The sequence below is a fragment of the Mirounga angustirostris genome, unplaced genomic scaffold (genome assembly GCF_029215605.1).
Source record: "Mirounga angustirostris isolate CCGP_5_RB_7025 unplaced genomic scaffold, mMirAng1.0.hap1 SCAF_8, whole genome shotgun sequence".
NCBI classification, from domain to species: domain Eukaryota; kingdom Metazoa; phylum Chordata; class Mammalia; order Carnivora; family Phocidae; genus Mirounga; species Mirounga angustirostris.
The window spans coordinates 93,241,011-93,256,302 of NW_026991716.1; the positions used below are offsets into that span (position 1 = coordinate 93,241,011).

The 15,292-nt window shown below is 43.8% G+C and overlaps 1 pseudogene; it reads right to left on the reverse strand.

Moving 5' to 3' along the window:
• Positions 1-2,860: 2,860 nt before the first annotated feature.
• On the reverse strand, positions 2,861-14,806 carry LOC123837067 (ferritin light chain-like; annotated as a pseudogene).
• Between the last annotated feature and the right edge of the window lie 486 nt (positions 14,807-15,292).

Here is a 15,292-nt window from a genome sequence, read left to right on the forward strand (position 1 = left end):
TAAGCACAACCTGTCTTGTGAAGGGTCATGAAATTTATTTTCCCAAAAGCCCCTTCTCTAAATTTTTTTCAGTCCCTAGGTTTTCTCATAGGTCTCCATGCTGAAGCTAGCTTTTGCATCTTTGAATAAGTCAAGACTTACGGAGCAATCATTTGAAACATGTACATAAATAATATTGGCACAGAGTTCTCACACATTTACCTTTAATAGGTCTGGAGCAGTAAAATAGGAAAGACATAAGGAGAGTATGTAGTTCTCTCTGCAGCCCTGAGGTCTAGATAAACCTATGGCTTGAAGTGAGATGTGTCTGTGAACACTCTGATATTGTACAAAAGTTACATTTCATGTATTTTTTCTGGGGAGAGAGTCCATGTCTTTCATCAATTCTTAAAGGAATCTTTGACTAAAATTTAAAAAGCCATCCTTTACGGGAAGAATCTTACTTCACAAGGGCTAGACAAGTAAACAAGCATGAGCAGAGCCATGTGGTTCAGCCTTGGTGAGCATCTTCTTCAGACATAAAGTGGTAGACAACATTGTATATGTTGTACATACGTTCTGTGGACACAACAGTGTCAGAGTGAATACTCTAATTATGGTTTAGATTTGGGGCACTCTGCCAGAAGGTCCACTTACCCGGAAACATGACTTCCTTGGTATGAAGACAGGAGCATGTGTTTTGGATCAGGAAGACCTGAATCAGTGGCCAGGCAGATTATACTCACCTCTCTGACTCCTAGTGTATGTGTAAGTCAGGAATAATCATTTGTAATTTGTCAGGTTATTGGGAGGCAGTCATGAAATACTATACATAAAGCCCCCAGCACAGTGTTTGGCACAGGGCGGACAATCAGAAAGGTTTGTCTTTGTCCCTGTTCCACACCACCACACTAAGATCCACCAACACATCCCCGCCCCCGCGCCCCCCCCCCCCCCCGCCCCGCCATGACAGGGATGCTGAGCACAAACTATCTGCTGCTTAGCTGGGGCTGCACCTGTCAGACTGACTAGGGCCTGGTTTGGCAAATCTGAAGGAAAACGAGTTTCCTTTAGGGAATTCCCACTTTCCAGTCTTCCCTCCATCTCTGTTGCAAAGGTAAACAAGGACCTCAGGCACAGAACATGCCTGAGGATCACAGGGAGTTACAAGGGATGAAAAGACATCATCCCTGTCCTTGGAGTTGCTGGACCCTAATAGGGAAGACATTACCAAAAATAAGTTAGCAGAAGCTATAGGGCATGGGACACTAAAAACATACCTATAAGCACAAATATTCTACACACCTGAAAACAGTTTATGCTAGAAAGGACAAAGCCACATGGAGATGATTTAGGAAACAACCATGAGGAAAATGATTATTGAGCCATATTTTTTCAGTGCAGGAAGGGATATGATATGGTCGAACGAAAAAGAGAAGCTAAGAAAGGAGGAGAGAGTGCCACAGGGACTAGCTTAGGGGGGGAGGTGGGCATGGTGCAGATTCGCAGGGCAGCAGGGGAAGCCATGCTAGAGGGCCTGTGGAAAGATGACAGCAGCTAGGTGTGGGGGAAGGGAGGCAGCTAATTGGTAGAGACCCTTGAGACCCATGATTAGGAGTTTTAATTTAATTCAAGAGGCAATTGGAGCTATTGTAGGCTTCTAAGAAGGGGAGTGATATGATCAAAATGATGCTTGAGGACAATGGTTCTTGCTGCTGCGAGCAGGGTGGATTAGATGAAGGAGACCCTCGGGCAGGGAGGCTGATCTGAGGCTTTTTCAGGAATCTAGGGTTGCAGGGGCATGGCCTAGAACAGTGCTCTGGGAATGGGATGGAAGGAGCAGACCTGCAATATGTTATGGAGGATAAATATTTGTTCTTTTTAGAACCAGACATTGGGGTAGGTGCTGGGATACCATGGGAAATAGGCACAGCAGTTGGAATGGGGAAAGACAATTCATAATATGGTAAGATAAGTCCTATGATCACTGAAGCAAAGAAATATGAGAGTGCATGGCAGGAAAAACACCTGAGTTGTGGGGAGGGACATAGGTGGCCAGGAAAGCCTTTTCTGAGGAAGTGGTATTGAAACTGGGAACTTAATGAAGAATCAGGCATTAACTGAGTGAAAAATCATTGGGAGAAGTGTTCCAGCCCGAAGCCCCAGGATGAAAGAGTAAGAGTGGAGCCAGGAGGGAAAGGCAGGAATGGTTTCCCAAAAGATTCAAGAGAGCAAGCAGGGTGGGGACCAGACCAAGAAGGGCCTTGAGTCTTCAATATGGACTGTGAGCTTTATCCTAAGAGCAGTGAGAGGCCAGAAGAGAGGCATGGTTTGTTTTTCATTTTAGAAAAACCTCTCTGGCTATGTTGTGGGAGAAAAGGATTAGGTGTGGGGGTAGTTAGGATGAGAGGCTTGCCATAGTCTATAGGGAGAGATGATTAGGAAGTAGTGATGGAGACAGGTAAATATTTAGGATGTAGAATTTATGGGATGTAGGGAGCCTGGGGGGCTCAGTGCCTTAAGCCTCTAACTCTTGATTTCAGCTCAGGTCATGATCTCAGGATCATGAGATAGAGCCCCATGTCGGGCTCCGCACTAGGCATGGAGACTGCTGGAGATTCTCTTTGTCCCTCTCTTTCTGTCCCTCCTGCTTACAGCATTTGTAGAATCTTCAGAAGGGTATTGCCTCAACAATGGAGAATGATTATTACCCCTGAACTAAACACTATCCTAGTTTATTCTATAACCTCTTAAATGTAAGGCCCAAAAGGATCAAATGATTTCCAAGTAACTTAAGTGTATTTCAGAACAATGTTGAAGAATATTTATAAAAATCCCAAAATATCTATCACCCAACAAGGTAAAGTTCACAATGTCGGCCATCCCATCAAACATGAACATGTATACAAAGAAGCAAGAAAATATGCACCATTGTGCAGAAACAGCAATCAATTGAAGCTAATCCAGACCTAGTATAGATGTGGAATTAGCAAACAGTATTAAATGGTATTTTCCATATGTTCAAAACGTTATGTAGAAACATGGAAGATTTTTTTTTTTTTTTACCAGCTGCTGCAAGAGGCTTTATTGTTTCCATTTGGTCCGTGGTTGGGAGAACCAGGGTGGTTAAAAAGATGCGTAGCGGCTTCAGGGAGAGGCTCGGGCAGAAGTCCTGGCAGCGGGGGGGATGCCTGAGGGACCCCTGAAAGGCTGCTGGGATTCAGAGGCTGTTAGTCATGCTTGAGGGTGAGCCTTTTGAAGAGATACTCACCCAGCCCAGCCTGGGTGCCAGCCACCCTGTGAGGGTTAGACAGGTGGTTGTCCATCTTCTTGATGAGTTTCATCTCCTCACCCAGGAAGTGGTTCTCTAGGAAGTCACAGAGATGGGGGTCTGCATGGGCAGAACCCAGAGCAGGTAGATCCAAAAGGGCCTGGTTCAGGTTCTTCTCCAGAACCAGGGCAGCTTCCATGGCATCCAGGGTTTTACCCCACTCATAGGATGGCTTCTGCACATCCTGGAAGAGGGCACTGCCACCACCATGGTTTTGCATCTTCAAGAGGTGCTCAGCGCCCTCTCATTTCTCCTCAGCCAACTCGTAGAGGAAGGGGCCCACGCCCTCCAGAGCCACATCTTTGCAGTCCAAATAGAAGCTCAGAGAGAGGTAGATGTAGGAGGCCCACACATGCACGTTGACCAGGCTGTTGGTTGTCAGCAGCCTCCACCTCAGTGGAATAATTCTGACAAATCTGGGAGCTCATGGTTGATCTGTCATAAGGAACTAAGCTCAAAATAGGGTATTGGCTAGATCCAGAGGCAGAGGGTGGCCGAGAAGATGGCTCCAAAAGTTGCAACTAGAAAAAAGTTTGGAGGGGTGGTTGGAGGCTGGTAGAAGGGGCATCCCCAGATCTGTTCCAACCAAATACTGTTGAAGCAAGAGACAGATCCGTGGGACTGCCAGGTGCACCAGAAGATATTTTTAAAAACCCGAATCTAGACATTAAACCTACAATGTCTGAGATAAAATATACACTGGATGTGATTAATAGCAGATTCAACTTAGCAAATTAGTGAGATTGAAGAAAATATTCAAAATGAAATTTGGAGAGAAAAAAGAAATGTAAAATTGAACAGTGCATCAGTGATCTGTGGGACAACTTAAAGCAGCTTTGTATACATATTATATTAATAGATAATAATTAATATAGACATATTTACATAATACAAATATATTATATTATATATTCATATTTATATTAAATATTGATATGTAATATTAACATTTAACAATTCGAGCCTCCAAAGAAAGGAGGAGAACAGAAAAACATTTGGAGAAATAACGGCTGAAAATTTTTCAAAATTTGTTGAAAACTATAAACTCAGGTCCAAGGAATTTAAAAACCCCAAGCACAAGAAACATGAAGAAAACTACTCCAAGACACATCATAATCAAATTGCTTTCAATACCTTAGAAATAGGAAAGAAAAGATACACATTATATAGAGAGAGGAACAATTAAAATGAAAACAGATTTTTCATTGGCAGTGAAATAGTGGAACAACACTTTAAAAAAACAAAAACCTGTCAGCCCACAATTCTATACCCAGCAAAAATATCTTTCAGAAAACAAAGCAAAATAAAATGCTTTTAGACAGAGAAAAGCTGAAAGAATTCATCACTAGAAGAACTGCATGGCAGAGGACCCATTATTCCAGAACTAAGTTAGGCCCGCTACAAGAGCAAGTACTTTATCTAATACGAGGCCTCTGTTCTGGCTGGCAGAAATGCAAATTACTCCCAGCCCTGCATGAGCTTTGAGCATTTGATTATCCTACTGTTTTTAGAGTGGTTTATTTCCAGGCCTTGGGGAGTTTCCTCTTATATATGCTCAGATCAGTACTCAGCCAAAGACTCAAAGGAACTCCTGTGTAGCTCTCTGGAGTTCACCTCCCTTTACTCTTATAATCTACACTCAGATTCCCCAAACTTGGATCTCTGCCTTTCAACCCAGCTAGATCATCAGGCTCTGTTTAGTTTCTTTCTTCTTGACCTATAGCCTAGAAATTGCCTCCAGACAATGAGCTATAGTACTGATAAATCTTCCCTTGCTTCTTTACCTTCTCTCAGGATTACAGTCTTGCATGACCTGTTGTCCAATGTCTGGATACTTTTGTTTCAAATATGTTGTCTGGTGTTCTAGTAGTTTATGGTAGAAGGGACATTCCTGTAGCATTTAATCCTTCATAGACTGAAACAAAAATCTTTCAGGTTAATTTTAACTCTCCCAATTGTCACTGTGCTCATTGCCTTTGGGATCCAGTCCTTGCCAAGTAAAATGCAACTCCAATGTATATTATATGGGAAATTTGAGAGAGAAGATATTTACTCTACCAGGAGTGGGACCTGAATGAATGAAGGGCAGGAAGAAAGCAGGGAGAGAAGTCAAGGTGTTAGCCAGGTTTCTGACTTGGGTGTTGAAGAGATGGTCGGCATGTTGACTTTGAAGATTTGATAGATAATACTTAAATCTTGGACAAGAAATCTGGGCTGGGCTGGAAAACCACATTCCATTGTTTCATTGTACAAGTAACAGTTCAAGCTTGGAAATAAATGCAATTGGGAAAAGAGATTATATAAAGGAAAAGATAAATAGGCCAGCGGGAGAATTGTGAGTAATGGCAATATTTTGGAAGATAAGATAATAAGAAAGAGGCATACAAGGAAGAGACTGACCAGCCTTGGGAGAATTGGAAGAAAATTTGGAAGAGAGAGAAAAAGAATGATCAGCTCTGTGAATGAAACAAAGATAGTACTAAAAATTGACCATTTGCCCTGGCAGCGGTCTTTGCAAGAGAAATGTCTGTAGATGATGCCAGGCTGAAGCAAGCTTAGGAGTGAAAAGATAAAGTGAACATAATGAATGTAGGTGACTCTGAAAATTGGATGAGAAGGGAAGGAGGGAGATAGAGTTACAGCTGTGGGAGATGGAGGATCTCTGAGAGATAAGCATAGTTTTTCTTTTTTCTTTTTAATTAAAACTGGACTTGTTCACGGCATGAGGGAGAAGTTTGAAGGAATTGGAGAGAGAGAAGATGCATGATGAAGGGAAGTCCCATAGGAGACCGAAGGAGGAAGAAATCAAGCACTCAAGGAGCCCAGTGATGACTGCTTCCCATACAGTGAAACAACATTTTGTAAGGAAAGTAATCATGGATATTCTCTCTTCCGTCCCCTTCCTGCAATACTTCTCCTACTTTCCAAAAAATATGCATGATTTATATGCTCTGTAAGTTTGGATGGTTACACATCAGGTTTCCTTAAGGCAGAATGGCTTCTACATCAGAGTGCAGGACCCGGCACTCCCACAGTGTTCCTTTGAGGTCATTGGCTAGGAAGGACATGGGATAAAAAGCCAGTCACCTGTTTTGAGTCAAGAAGTGTTTTGAGACCTGTTTACATATAATGTATTTTGCCAAGGAGAGTCTCATGAGGTCAGTCATTCAGTGACTATTCAATGGGCATTGGACACTGTCATTGAGAAGGAAGTCCCTGCCCTTGAGGAATCTACCACCCAGGTGTAGAGGAGACAGACATGCTCGAGACACTAAACTGATGACGCTAACCGTGGGTGCTGACCAGTGCACAATATGGATGCTCTGGACAAAAGGGGATCTCCAAAAGTGTAGGTGGGTTGGGCAAGGCTTCTCATAGAGGCAGGGCTTGAGCTGATCCCTGGAAGGGGTTTTACAGACTGGGACTTCGTATGAACAAATGCATAGAGTTTGCGTTCTGTTTTGTGTTAAATGTGGTGCATTTAAAATGCAGTCACGCATCCTGTCTGACCATGGCTGAGGGTCCAGAAGTGGGAAGTAGTAATGCTGGGACCACAGTTGGGCCATTTCTCAAGATGATGGCCGAAAGCAAGGCTGACACCAATGACTAGAAGCACCTATACTCCTAACTGACATCAATGGCTAAAAACAATGAATTGGAGAAGTGTTGTCCAGCACCTGTTGGAAAGAAACCACTAAGTGATATTTTTCTAAAGTTACCTCAATTTGCCCACGGAGGCAAGAATCGGGGTTGAAGGAAAATGAAATCCTTTAGAAATGGACATTTTAGAGCCTTTTACTTTTTGTGTCAAATTGCTGCTGGGAAAAAAAAAATTGGAGGGAATGACAGAAGTGCTCTAGGTCTTGATTGCGGTGTTTATATGGGGGCAAACATTTGTCCAAACCCATTAAATTGCACACTTAAATGGGTGTGTTTTATTGTGTGTGAAGTACACCTCAAAAAAGTTTATTTTTAAAAAGGAATTTGCACAATAAAAAATATCAGAATGCATCTATAAACACAGACATACATATAATCCATCCATGCATACATACATCACCGTCCCTGGACTTCCTTCCTTTCAGCTAAGCAATACCATTTTGGAAACAGTTTAGGACTTTCACGGAGTAAGCAGGAAAAGAAAAAGATTTTGAGTTACAAAGTGAGTGGAAACAAAATTTTCCAATTAACTATTATGATTATTAAGCAGCCAGCATGGGTTTTTATAATTAATGATCCCAGAGGTTTTTATGACTTTCATTTTTCTTTTGCCCTTGAACATGTTCTTCTGGAAGCCAATCATGGGAATGCACTGTAGGGGGTGAGAGGCATAACTTACTGGGTGTAATTACCTCCCTAGACATTGTATTAGGGGCACAGATACACTTAAACTGGCATTTTAGAATCTCTCTTTTCTAGCCTGTAAGTGCATGTGTTTGCTGTATTATTTAGAATATCCAATTCTGGGATGCCTGGGTGGCTCAGTCGGTTAAGAAATCTGCCTTCGGCTCAGGTCATGATCCCAGGATTCTGGGATCGAGTCCTGCATCAGGTTCCCTGCTCATTAGGGAGTCTGCTTCTCCCTCTCTCTCTACCACTCCCCACCCCTCATGCTTGCTCTCTCTCTCTTTCTCTCTCTCTCTCACATTCTCGCTCTCTCTCAAATAAATAAAATCATTTTTTAAAAGAATATCCAATTCTGCTATAAAAGAAGTGAAACACCTAAGATAGATAAAACTCATAAGAATGGTTCAGCATAGATAGAAAGTAAATGAGTAGCTTATGAGAGCTAGAACTCCTAGGATCTGTTAAGTGTAGATGAGTGAGCAAATAGACTATGAAACATAGGAAGAATTCATAAGATGTGCTCAGTATTAGGTAGTAAGTAAATTGGTAACCTGTAAAATATGCTATATGTTTAAAAGGACAGAACACCAAGAGTGTTACTTGTAGACCAAAAAGGATGGAAAGACATGTCGTCAGGTATGGATTATGCTACATGAAGGCTGATAGTTACAAAACCAGCCACCTTCCAGTGATCTCAGTTTTATCCTTTATGGCCTCATGGATGCTCTGCCCCAATAATACCAATAAAACCCAGAGCTGTTCAGCACGCTAATTGGCAAGCTACAGGTCTGTGCAGACATACTTGCCCTGTGTCTTTCTAATAAAGCAAGCATGTGGTAGTTCCAGGCACCTTCTTTCTGCGGACCCACCCCACATTGTCCAGCCCCAACCCTGGTCCTCCTAACGACAACATAGGGAGACAGAGAAAGATAAACTTCCTTCCACGCTGTTTGCCCCCTATCAAAAGGGTGTTAACTCACCCCATCTCTGTCCCCCTGTTTCCCATCTTGTGTTTTAAATAGATTCAATACATCTTTTTATTTAATTTGGTCCATGAGACTTTCTGTTCCAAGACCTGTGAGAAAGCTTTCCTGGGAGTGAACTTGAAGGCTGTCATTCCTTACAACACAGCCTAATTTGGGGGACCTTTAGTTAAAACAGTCCTAAGTCCATTTGATATTTTAAAACATATTTAAGGTGCAAATGAAATTTTATTCCTGTGTTTCCAAACCAAATCAGTGCTTATCCATCAAGTCACTTCATCCCATGCCCTGCCAGGTAGCATGAGTGCTCATGAGATTATGAGTAGTGGGGGGGGACCCAAACATTTTGTGCCAGGGTAGGGGAGGAGATAGAGGGTTTTAGAGGGAGAGGCACATCCCTCCATGATTCCCGTTCATTCACTGAGTTAATAAACACTTAATGAAGCCCCACCGCGTTTCACTTACTGTGGTAGTGTTGAAGTGATAAACATGGGAGGGTCCCACCCTCTGGGAGCATGCTTTCTCTAGGAGGCCCCAGATGCAGGAAATCTGAATAAGTAAGCTAAGTGCAGAAGAGGTATTAATAAAGAGCCACGGGAAAGAGAGCTGGGTGTGAATGCACCTACTCAGGGATGTGTGAGTGCGTGCATGTGTGCGTGTGCGTGTGTGTGTGTGTAAAAGAAAGCAGACCTCACAGAAGATATGTCATTTTAGAGGTCTTGAAGGAGGAGTAGGAGTTTGCCTGGTGGACAGATGACCACACTTTGGCAGCCCAGGAGGAGAGATTAGCATGAAAAAAGACCCAGGCATCTGAAAGAATGTGAGCGTGGAACCTGGAGGGCCTGGGTGGGAATGGAGCACAGAACACAGAAAGAGGGAGGCAGGTGACACTACTGAGAGGTGGACCAAATAGAGTCCTAGAATGAAAAACCCATTGTCTTCATCCTAAGTCATGCTTCCAGTGGCTCAAAATAAATAATATTTTAAAACTTGCAGTCCCCTTTGATTCCTCTCTCCCTGTCCCTCTCTCTCTCCCTCCATCCATACAGCGAGTCCTTCTGTTGGCTGTACCTTCAAAAACATCCAGTGCAGCCCCTTCTTACTACCTTCAAGATCCACCTTGGTCCAAGTGACTGCCATCTCTCCATCGGATTGCGGCAATAAGCCTCTGACCATGTGTCCCTACTTCTGTCCGTACCCAGCGCTCCCCAGTACTCTGCACAACACAGCAGTGTCGGGGAGCTTGTACAAACTGAAGTTATATCGGGCACACCTGGGTGGCTCAGTCGGTTAAGTGTCTGCCTTCGGCTCAGGTCATGATCCCAGGGTCCTGGGATTGAGCCCCGCGTCGGGCTCCCTGCTCAGCGGGGAGTCTGCTTTTCCCCCTCCTCCCTGCTCCTGCTCTCTCTTTGGCTATCTCTCTCTCTCTCTCTCAAATAAATAAATAAAATCTTAAAAAAAAAAAAAAAAAACCAAAGTTAAATCAAAGCCCTCTGCTGAAAATCCTTCAAAGCTCTCCCTCTCACTCAGAGTAAAACCCAACGTCCTCCGAATGCCCCCAAGGTCCAACATTATCTACCCACCTCCCTCCTACTTCAGCCTCATTCTGTTCAACCACACTGGCATGCCCCTTCCCACCAGAGGACCTCCTTCCCCGTGTCCCCTCGGCCTGGAGAGCTCTTCCCTGAGGTTCCCACTTGGCTTGCTCCCTCCCTTCGTCAGCGCCCCCCCCCACCCCAGAGTCACCTTCATGCAGAAGCCTTTCTTGACTGACCCAGGATAGCACCTTCCCATCCCTCATTCCTGTCCCTGTCCCTTGTTCTCCTTTTCCTGTAGCACTTCTCACCATCTGACATGTGGTATTCTTGTTCAGTATTGTTTGTCTTCCCACCCGAGTGTCAGTTCCACAAGCGCAGGATTTCAGAGGATTTTGTTCACTGCTGAACTCCCAGCTCCCAACGCAGTGCATGGCACACAGTGCACGCTCTGTACGTGTCTGAGGGGATGAATGACTGAAGGAAGACCTGTGGAAGGACTGAGAGCAGAGGAGTGACGGTCCGCATGTCTTAGAAAGATCCATCTCAAGGAGGCTGAGACTGAAGCAGGGAGATGGGCGAGAGGTATGTAAGGTCTTGCCACAGAAAAGGACTAGATTCTAGAGACGGTTATAAAAAGAACAGAGATCAAAAGAGCATTTACAGACTGACCAACTGAGATGAGAGCAAGCAATAAAGAGTAAATTCAATCGGACCCAGCAAATAGTAAGTATTTGCTATAGGCAAGAGATCACAGGCGGAAGGATGAGGGCATAGATGGGACAGACTGTATGCCAAGGGGGTTAGGGTCAGTGAGCCAAGGGCACGAGAGAAGTTTGTGCTGGGAAAGCAGAAGAGGAAAATATTTGGTTTCCATCAGTGAAGGAAATTCGAGCTGTCATGGAGGAGGGAATATTTAAACTGGGTCCTGAAAAATGGGTAGAATTTCAAAGGCAAAGACGGGAAAAAGGCAGTGATATGATAGGTTTGGGATTTCTCTTTCTACCACCACGTGATTTTGGACGGAGTTGCTAATGACTTGAGAAATAGTTCTTTCTATAGTCCGTAAGATAACATTTTAAACAAGAAGACACAGAAGAGCAGAAAGGAAGAGTCAGAATAATTCACCACCCAGATAATTTGATCCAGAACAAGTGACCCATACCAACAAGATTTTAAGAAAACACGGACAAAATCACTTCCCTGTTTAGAAGTGTCACAAAGGGAAGAACAACAAAAAATCACCCAAGCAGGTAATTCTGCTGACTCCTGGACTTGGACCCGAGAGAACAGTTTTCTGCCAGGGTGATATTATTTTACAGGCAAATTAAGATCCTTTGTAAGCAGGATTCCTACATGAGGGCTGACAGTCATGGTGGCATGTAGAGCTTGCCTACATTTTTAATAAAACTGTCAGATTAAGCCATGCCTGGCTGCAGTATCTTATTAATACAAATTCTTAACTGTCAATTAGTTAACTGGCTAGTAAAAAGACCCTGGTTTATAAGATTGTTGCTAATGAATATCATGCTTTGTTCTCCAGTAAAACATCAGTTGTGGATATGTAATTAGAAGGGCCCCCTTCTTCCCTCCCCATAGGAAGAACATGTGCAGCTGAATAAAGGAGCTTATTATACCTGTGAGGGGTCAAAGTCTGTGGGTCTGTGGCTTATGGTATTATGACAGATTACAAAACCACTCCGTTATGCTAGTCGATCTGTTTCCAAGCACCTAGCAGGGAGCTGGCCCAGTACTAGCTGTTCTGCAACAAGATTCTCATCGGTTTGCTTCCTAAGGTCTTATGACGGGTCAGCTGTTGTCGACACCACCCGACAGCTCACGTGTCAGAGCCCTTCTGTCTGACTTCTGCCTCTGTCACTGCCAGGCTCTCCTCTGAGAGTCAGCCTGCGCCTCAGGCCGCAACCGGCTCCCAAGAAGAGCTTAAGTGCATTTGAAACCCATGGGTCGCCCCATTATTTGTGCTAATGAAAGAGAAAAGGAAGCAGAACACTTAAACCCCAATGTGTCCTTTGTTTCTGACTCTCCCTCTCTCCTCTCCTCTGTCTCCATCTCCCCTCATCTTCTCTTCTGCTCTTTCCCCAGTTGCTCATCCCCCCCTTTCTCCTGTTGGCATATGCCTTCTTAGAAGACGTGTTTAGAGAGGGGACCCATCTCCTCTAAAAGCCTTTGTTTTGAAGTTGGTTGTCACACATACCTACAAAACTAGTTCAAACTCAAGAGGTCGAAAGACAATTTAATATTTGCCGGACGCTCCAAGGGGGTTTTAAGGAAACTCAATTTTAGAATAGTAATTACTCTTACAAGTTTTCCCCCCTTGTGTTTGTACGTTTTCAGCAGTGCCCTGCCTGTGGCCGGATGGTATGGGTGGGGGCAGGGGGGGTGACTGTCTTCATCCCCACCAACTCCAACCTCCCTGCCTATTTCTGCGCCTGTCCAAACAGCTCAGAGTTTACAAAGGGGAAACTTACTGGGGGATGTGACATGCAAATCATAATATTTATAAGACTTAATGAGCAGGAGTAAAATCACAGTTTTTCCAGGTAAATCATGAAAACCATACACACGGGGGCTGGGAGGAGTGGAACTGCATCCCTGAGGCAGAGGAAGAGTTTGGCTTCACCGGGAAACCAGCACTCGGTGCTGCCCATTCACTGAGGGAAGTCACACCCCTTGGAACATACAGCTACTTTTATTCAATGAATACTTTTTGGCTAGCTGTTAAGGACGGAAAATACCAATGTCGAAGCAAGAGATGAGAGGAATCTGGACAGACCAAGGATAAAGGCTCTGCAGTTACAAAAGGGGAACCGGAAGCTGAGCCCATTATGTGTCTTGCGTCAGTCACATCTGCAATGGATTATTTAGTGTTATTTTTACCCCCTGTCTTCTAGGTATCCTTAGAACCCCTACAGCCCTCTTTCACGGTTCTATCAGTACAATGCGCCATTGGACTGCACCCTTTTTGTAAAAAGACAGCCTGGGTCTATAAGGTTTTGACCTGGTATGTATAACGATGTTCTTTGACATGAGCAGAGATGGGAAATTGGGAAGAGATCCAGTGCAGGTGAAAAGTGGAGGAACTGCATTCTGCAATATTTGAAAGAAGAGCCTCTGGCGTAGCACAGGAAACATGGGCTCTGGCATTAGAAACACCTGGATTTGATTCATGGCTTTCACTTACTGGTTGTGTGACCTTGAACAAGATACTGAATTTTCCTGAGTCTCAGTGTCATCATAGGTAAAAATGAGTATAATATCATTGGAACTCCCTTGGGAGAAAAACTGTAAAAATGCCCAGGGCAAGGTCTAGCATAATAGGAGCTCAGTAATGGGTAGGTTTCTTTTTTAAAAAAATCACTATTGGGGGGCGCCTGGGTGGCTCAGTTGTTAAGCCTCTGCCTTCGGCTCAGGTCATGATCCCAGGCTCCTGGGATCGAGCCCTGCATCAGGCTCCCTGCTCAGTGGGAAACCTGCTTCTCCCTCTCCCACTCCCCCTGCTGTGTTCCCTCTCTCGCTGTGTCTCTCTCTGTCAAATAAATAAAATCTTTTTAAAAAAAATTTTTTTAAATAAAAATTAAAAAATTAAAAAATCATTAGTGGTTTTGAAACACTGGACACTTTAGTGGAACCTAAAGTGTCCTAGGCTTCAAAAGGTGAAGGATTCAGGAAACATTTCAACATCTTACATCACAGAACAACACTGCTAAGACTGCTTCATGTGCTAATGAAAATCCTGTGGTCTAGGCAATTTACAAACAATAAAGCCCCTTATGTCTTCCCCCTGTTAGACTACAAGATCTTTCAGGAAAGGGATGGAGGCTTCCTCATCTCTGTGTCCCCAGAACCTATCATTAAAAGGTATATCACACCTCCCAATACTCCTTGGGCATTTTCTCATTGAGGAATTTAAACTGATATGTGATAGGAAACATTACAAAGGACCATCAGAGTACAGCCCAGGTTTAGGAAAAGTTCCAATTCGAAGCAGTTGCCTTAGGCTGATGAGTCTATGTGTCTTACTTCCCACATGGATGTTCTTGGAGGTTTTAATCCTGGCAGGCAATTCTGAATCTGGTTGACATTGTAATTGCACAGTCCATTGCTATTTGAACAATAATCCACAATCCTCCAGCTTGTTTGATTCATTAATTCATATAGTCAACAAATACTCATCAAGCGTCTACAACATGCCAAGTGCTATCTGAGATGCTGGGGATACTCAGAGTGAACAAGACAAGCAGATTCTTATGGAGCTTACCTTGTTGGGAGAGGGGAATGGCATAGACAACAAACAGTAAAAAATTAAGTCAACAATTTCAGATCATGGTAGGTGCTATGAAGGAAACAAATAAGATGATACCTGGAGACGGACTGGAGAGAGATGGTGCCTCCTTCACGTTAAGTGCTTCAGAAAGGCTTCCCCTTGGGATGAGGAGCCAGTCCTGAGAAGGGAGAGCATTCCAGGTCAAGGGAACAGGTAAGGGCAGGGGCAGGGCCTCCAAGCAGAGAAGAGCAGGTGAAATTCAAGGAGTAGAATGGAAAATAGCTGGGCTGGAGCATGGTGAATGAGAGGACAGTGGTCAGCGAGGAGCCTAGGAGAAACAGATGAGATCAAGTCATGAGGGCCATGCAGGCTAAACAAAGGAAGGGGATTAGGTTGACCACATGGTTCTCAGGATTCTCTCGTAGAATGTTTGGTGGATACTTCCATTTGTATACACGCCGGCTCTTCTGCAGGGTACTAAGAGGGCGCGATGTGGATCTCTAAAAACCCCATTATACTATGAACAATTACTCTTAAGTCAGTCTCTGTCAACCCTTTGAGCCACAGGTCCTATGGCTGAATTGGAAGCAGCCCTCTCAAGAATATTTCTATTGAGTATAATCTATTTGATATTTCATTTTTGTGTCAACTTTAATTTTTGTAGCATACCTCAACAAGGAGACACTTGACACTTTCAAATACCTGAGAATGTAGAAGAAGAAAAACAGTGAACCAAATCTGTGAAAAGAAAGTAAAGAAACAAGTACGGCATGCGAGAGAGTTCTAAGCCTCTTGAATTAATTCATCCAGGGCTGAGGGTGCCCACTGCTCA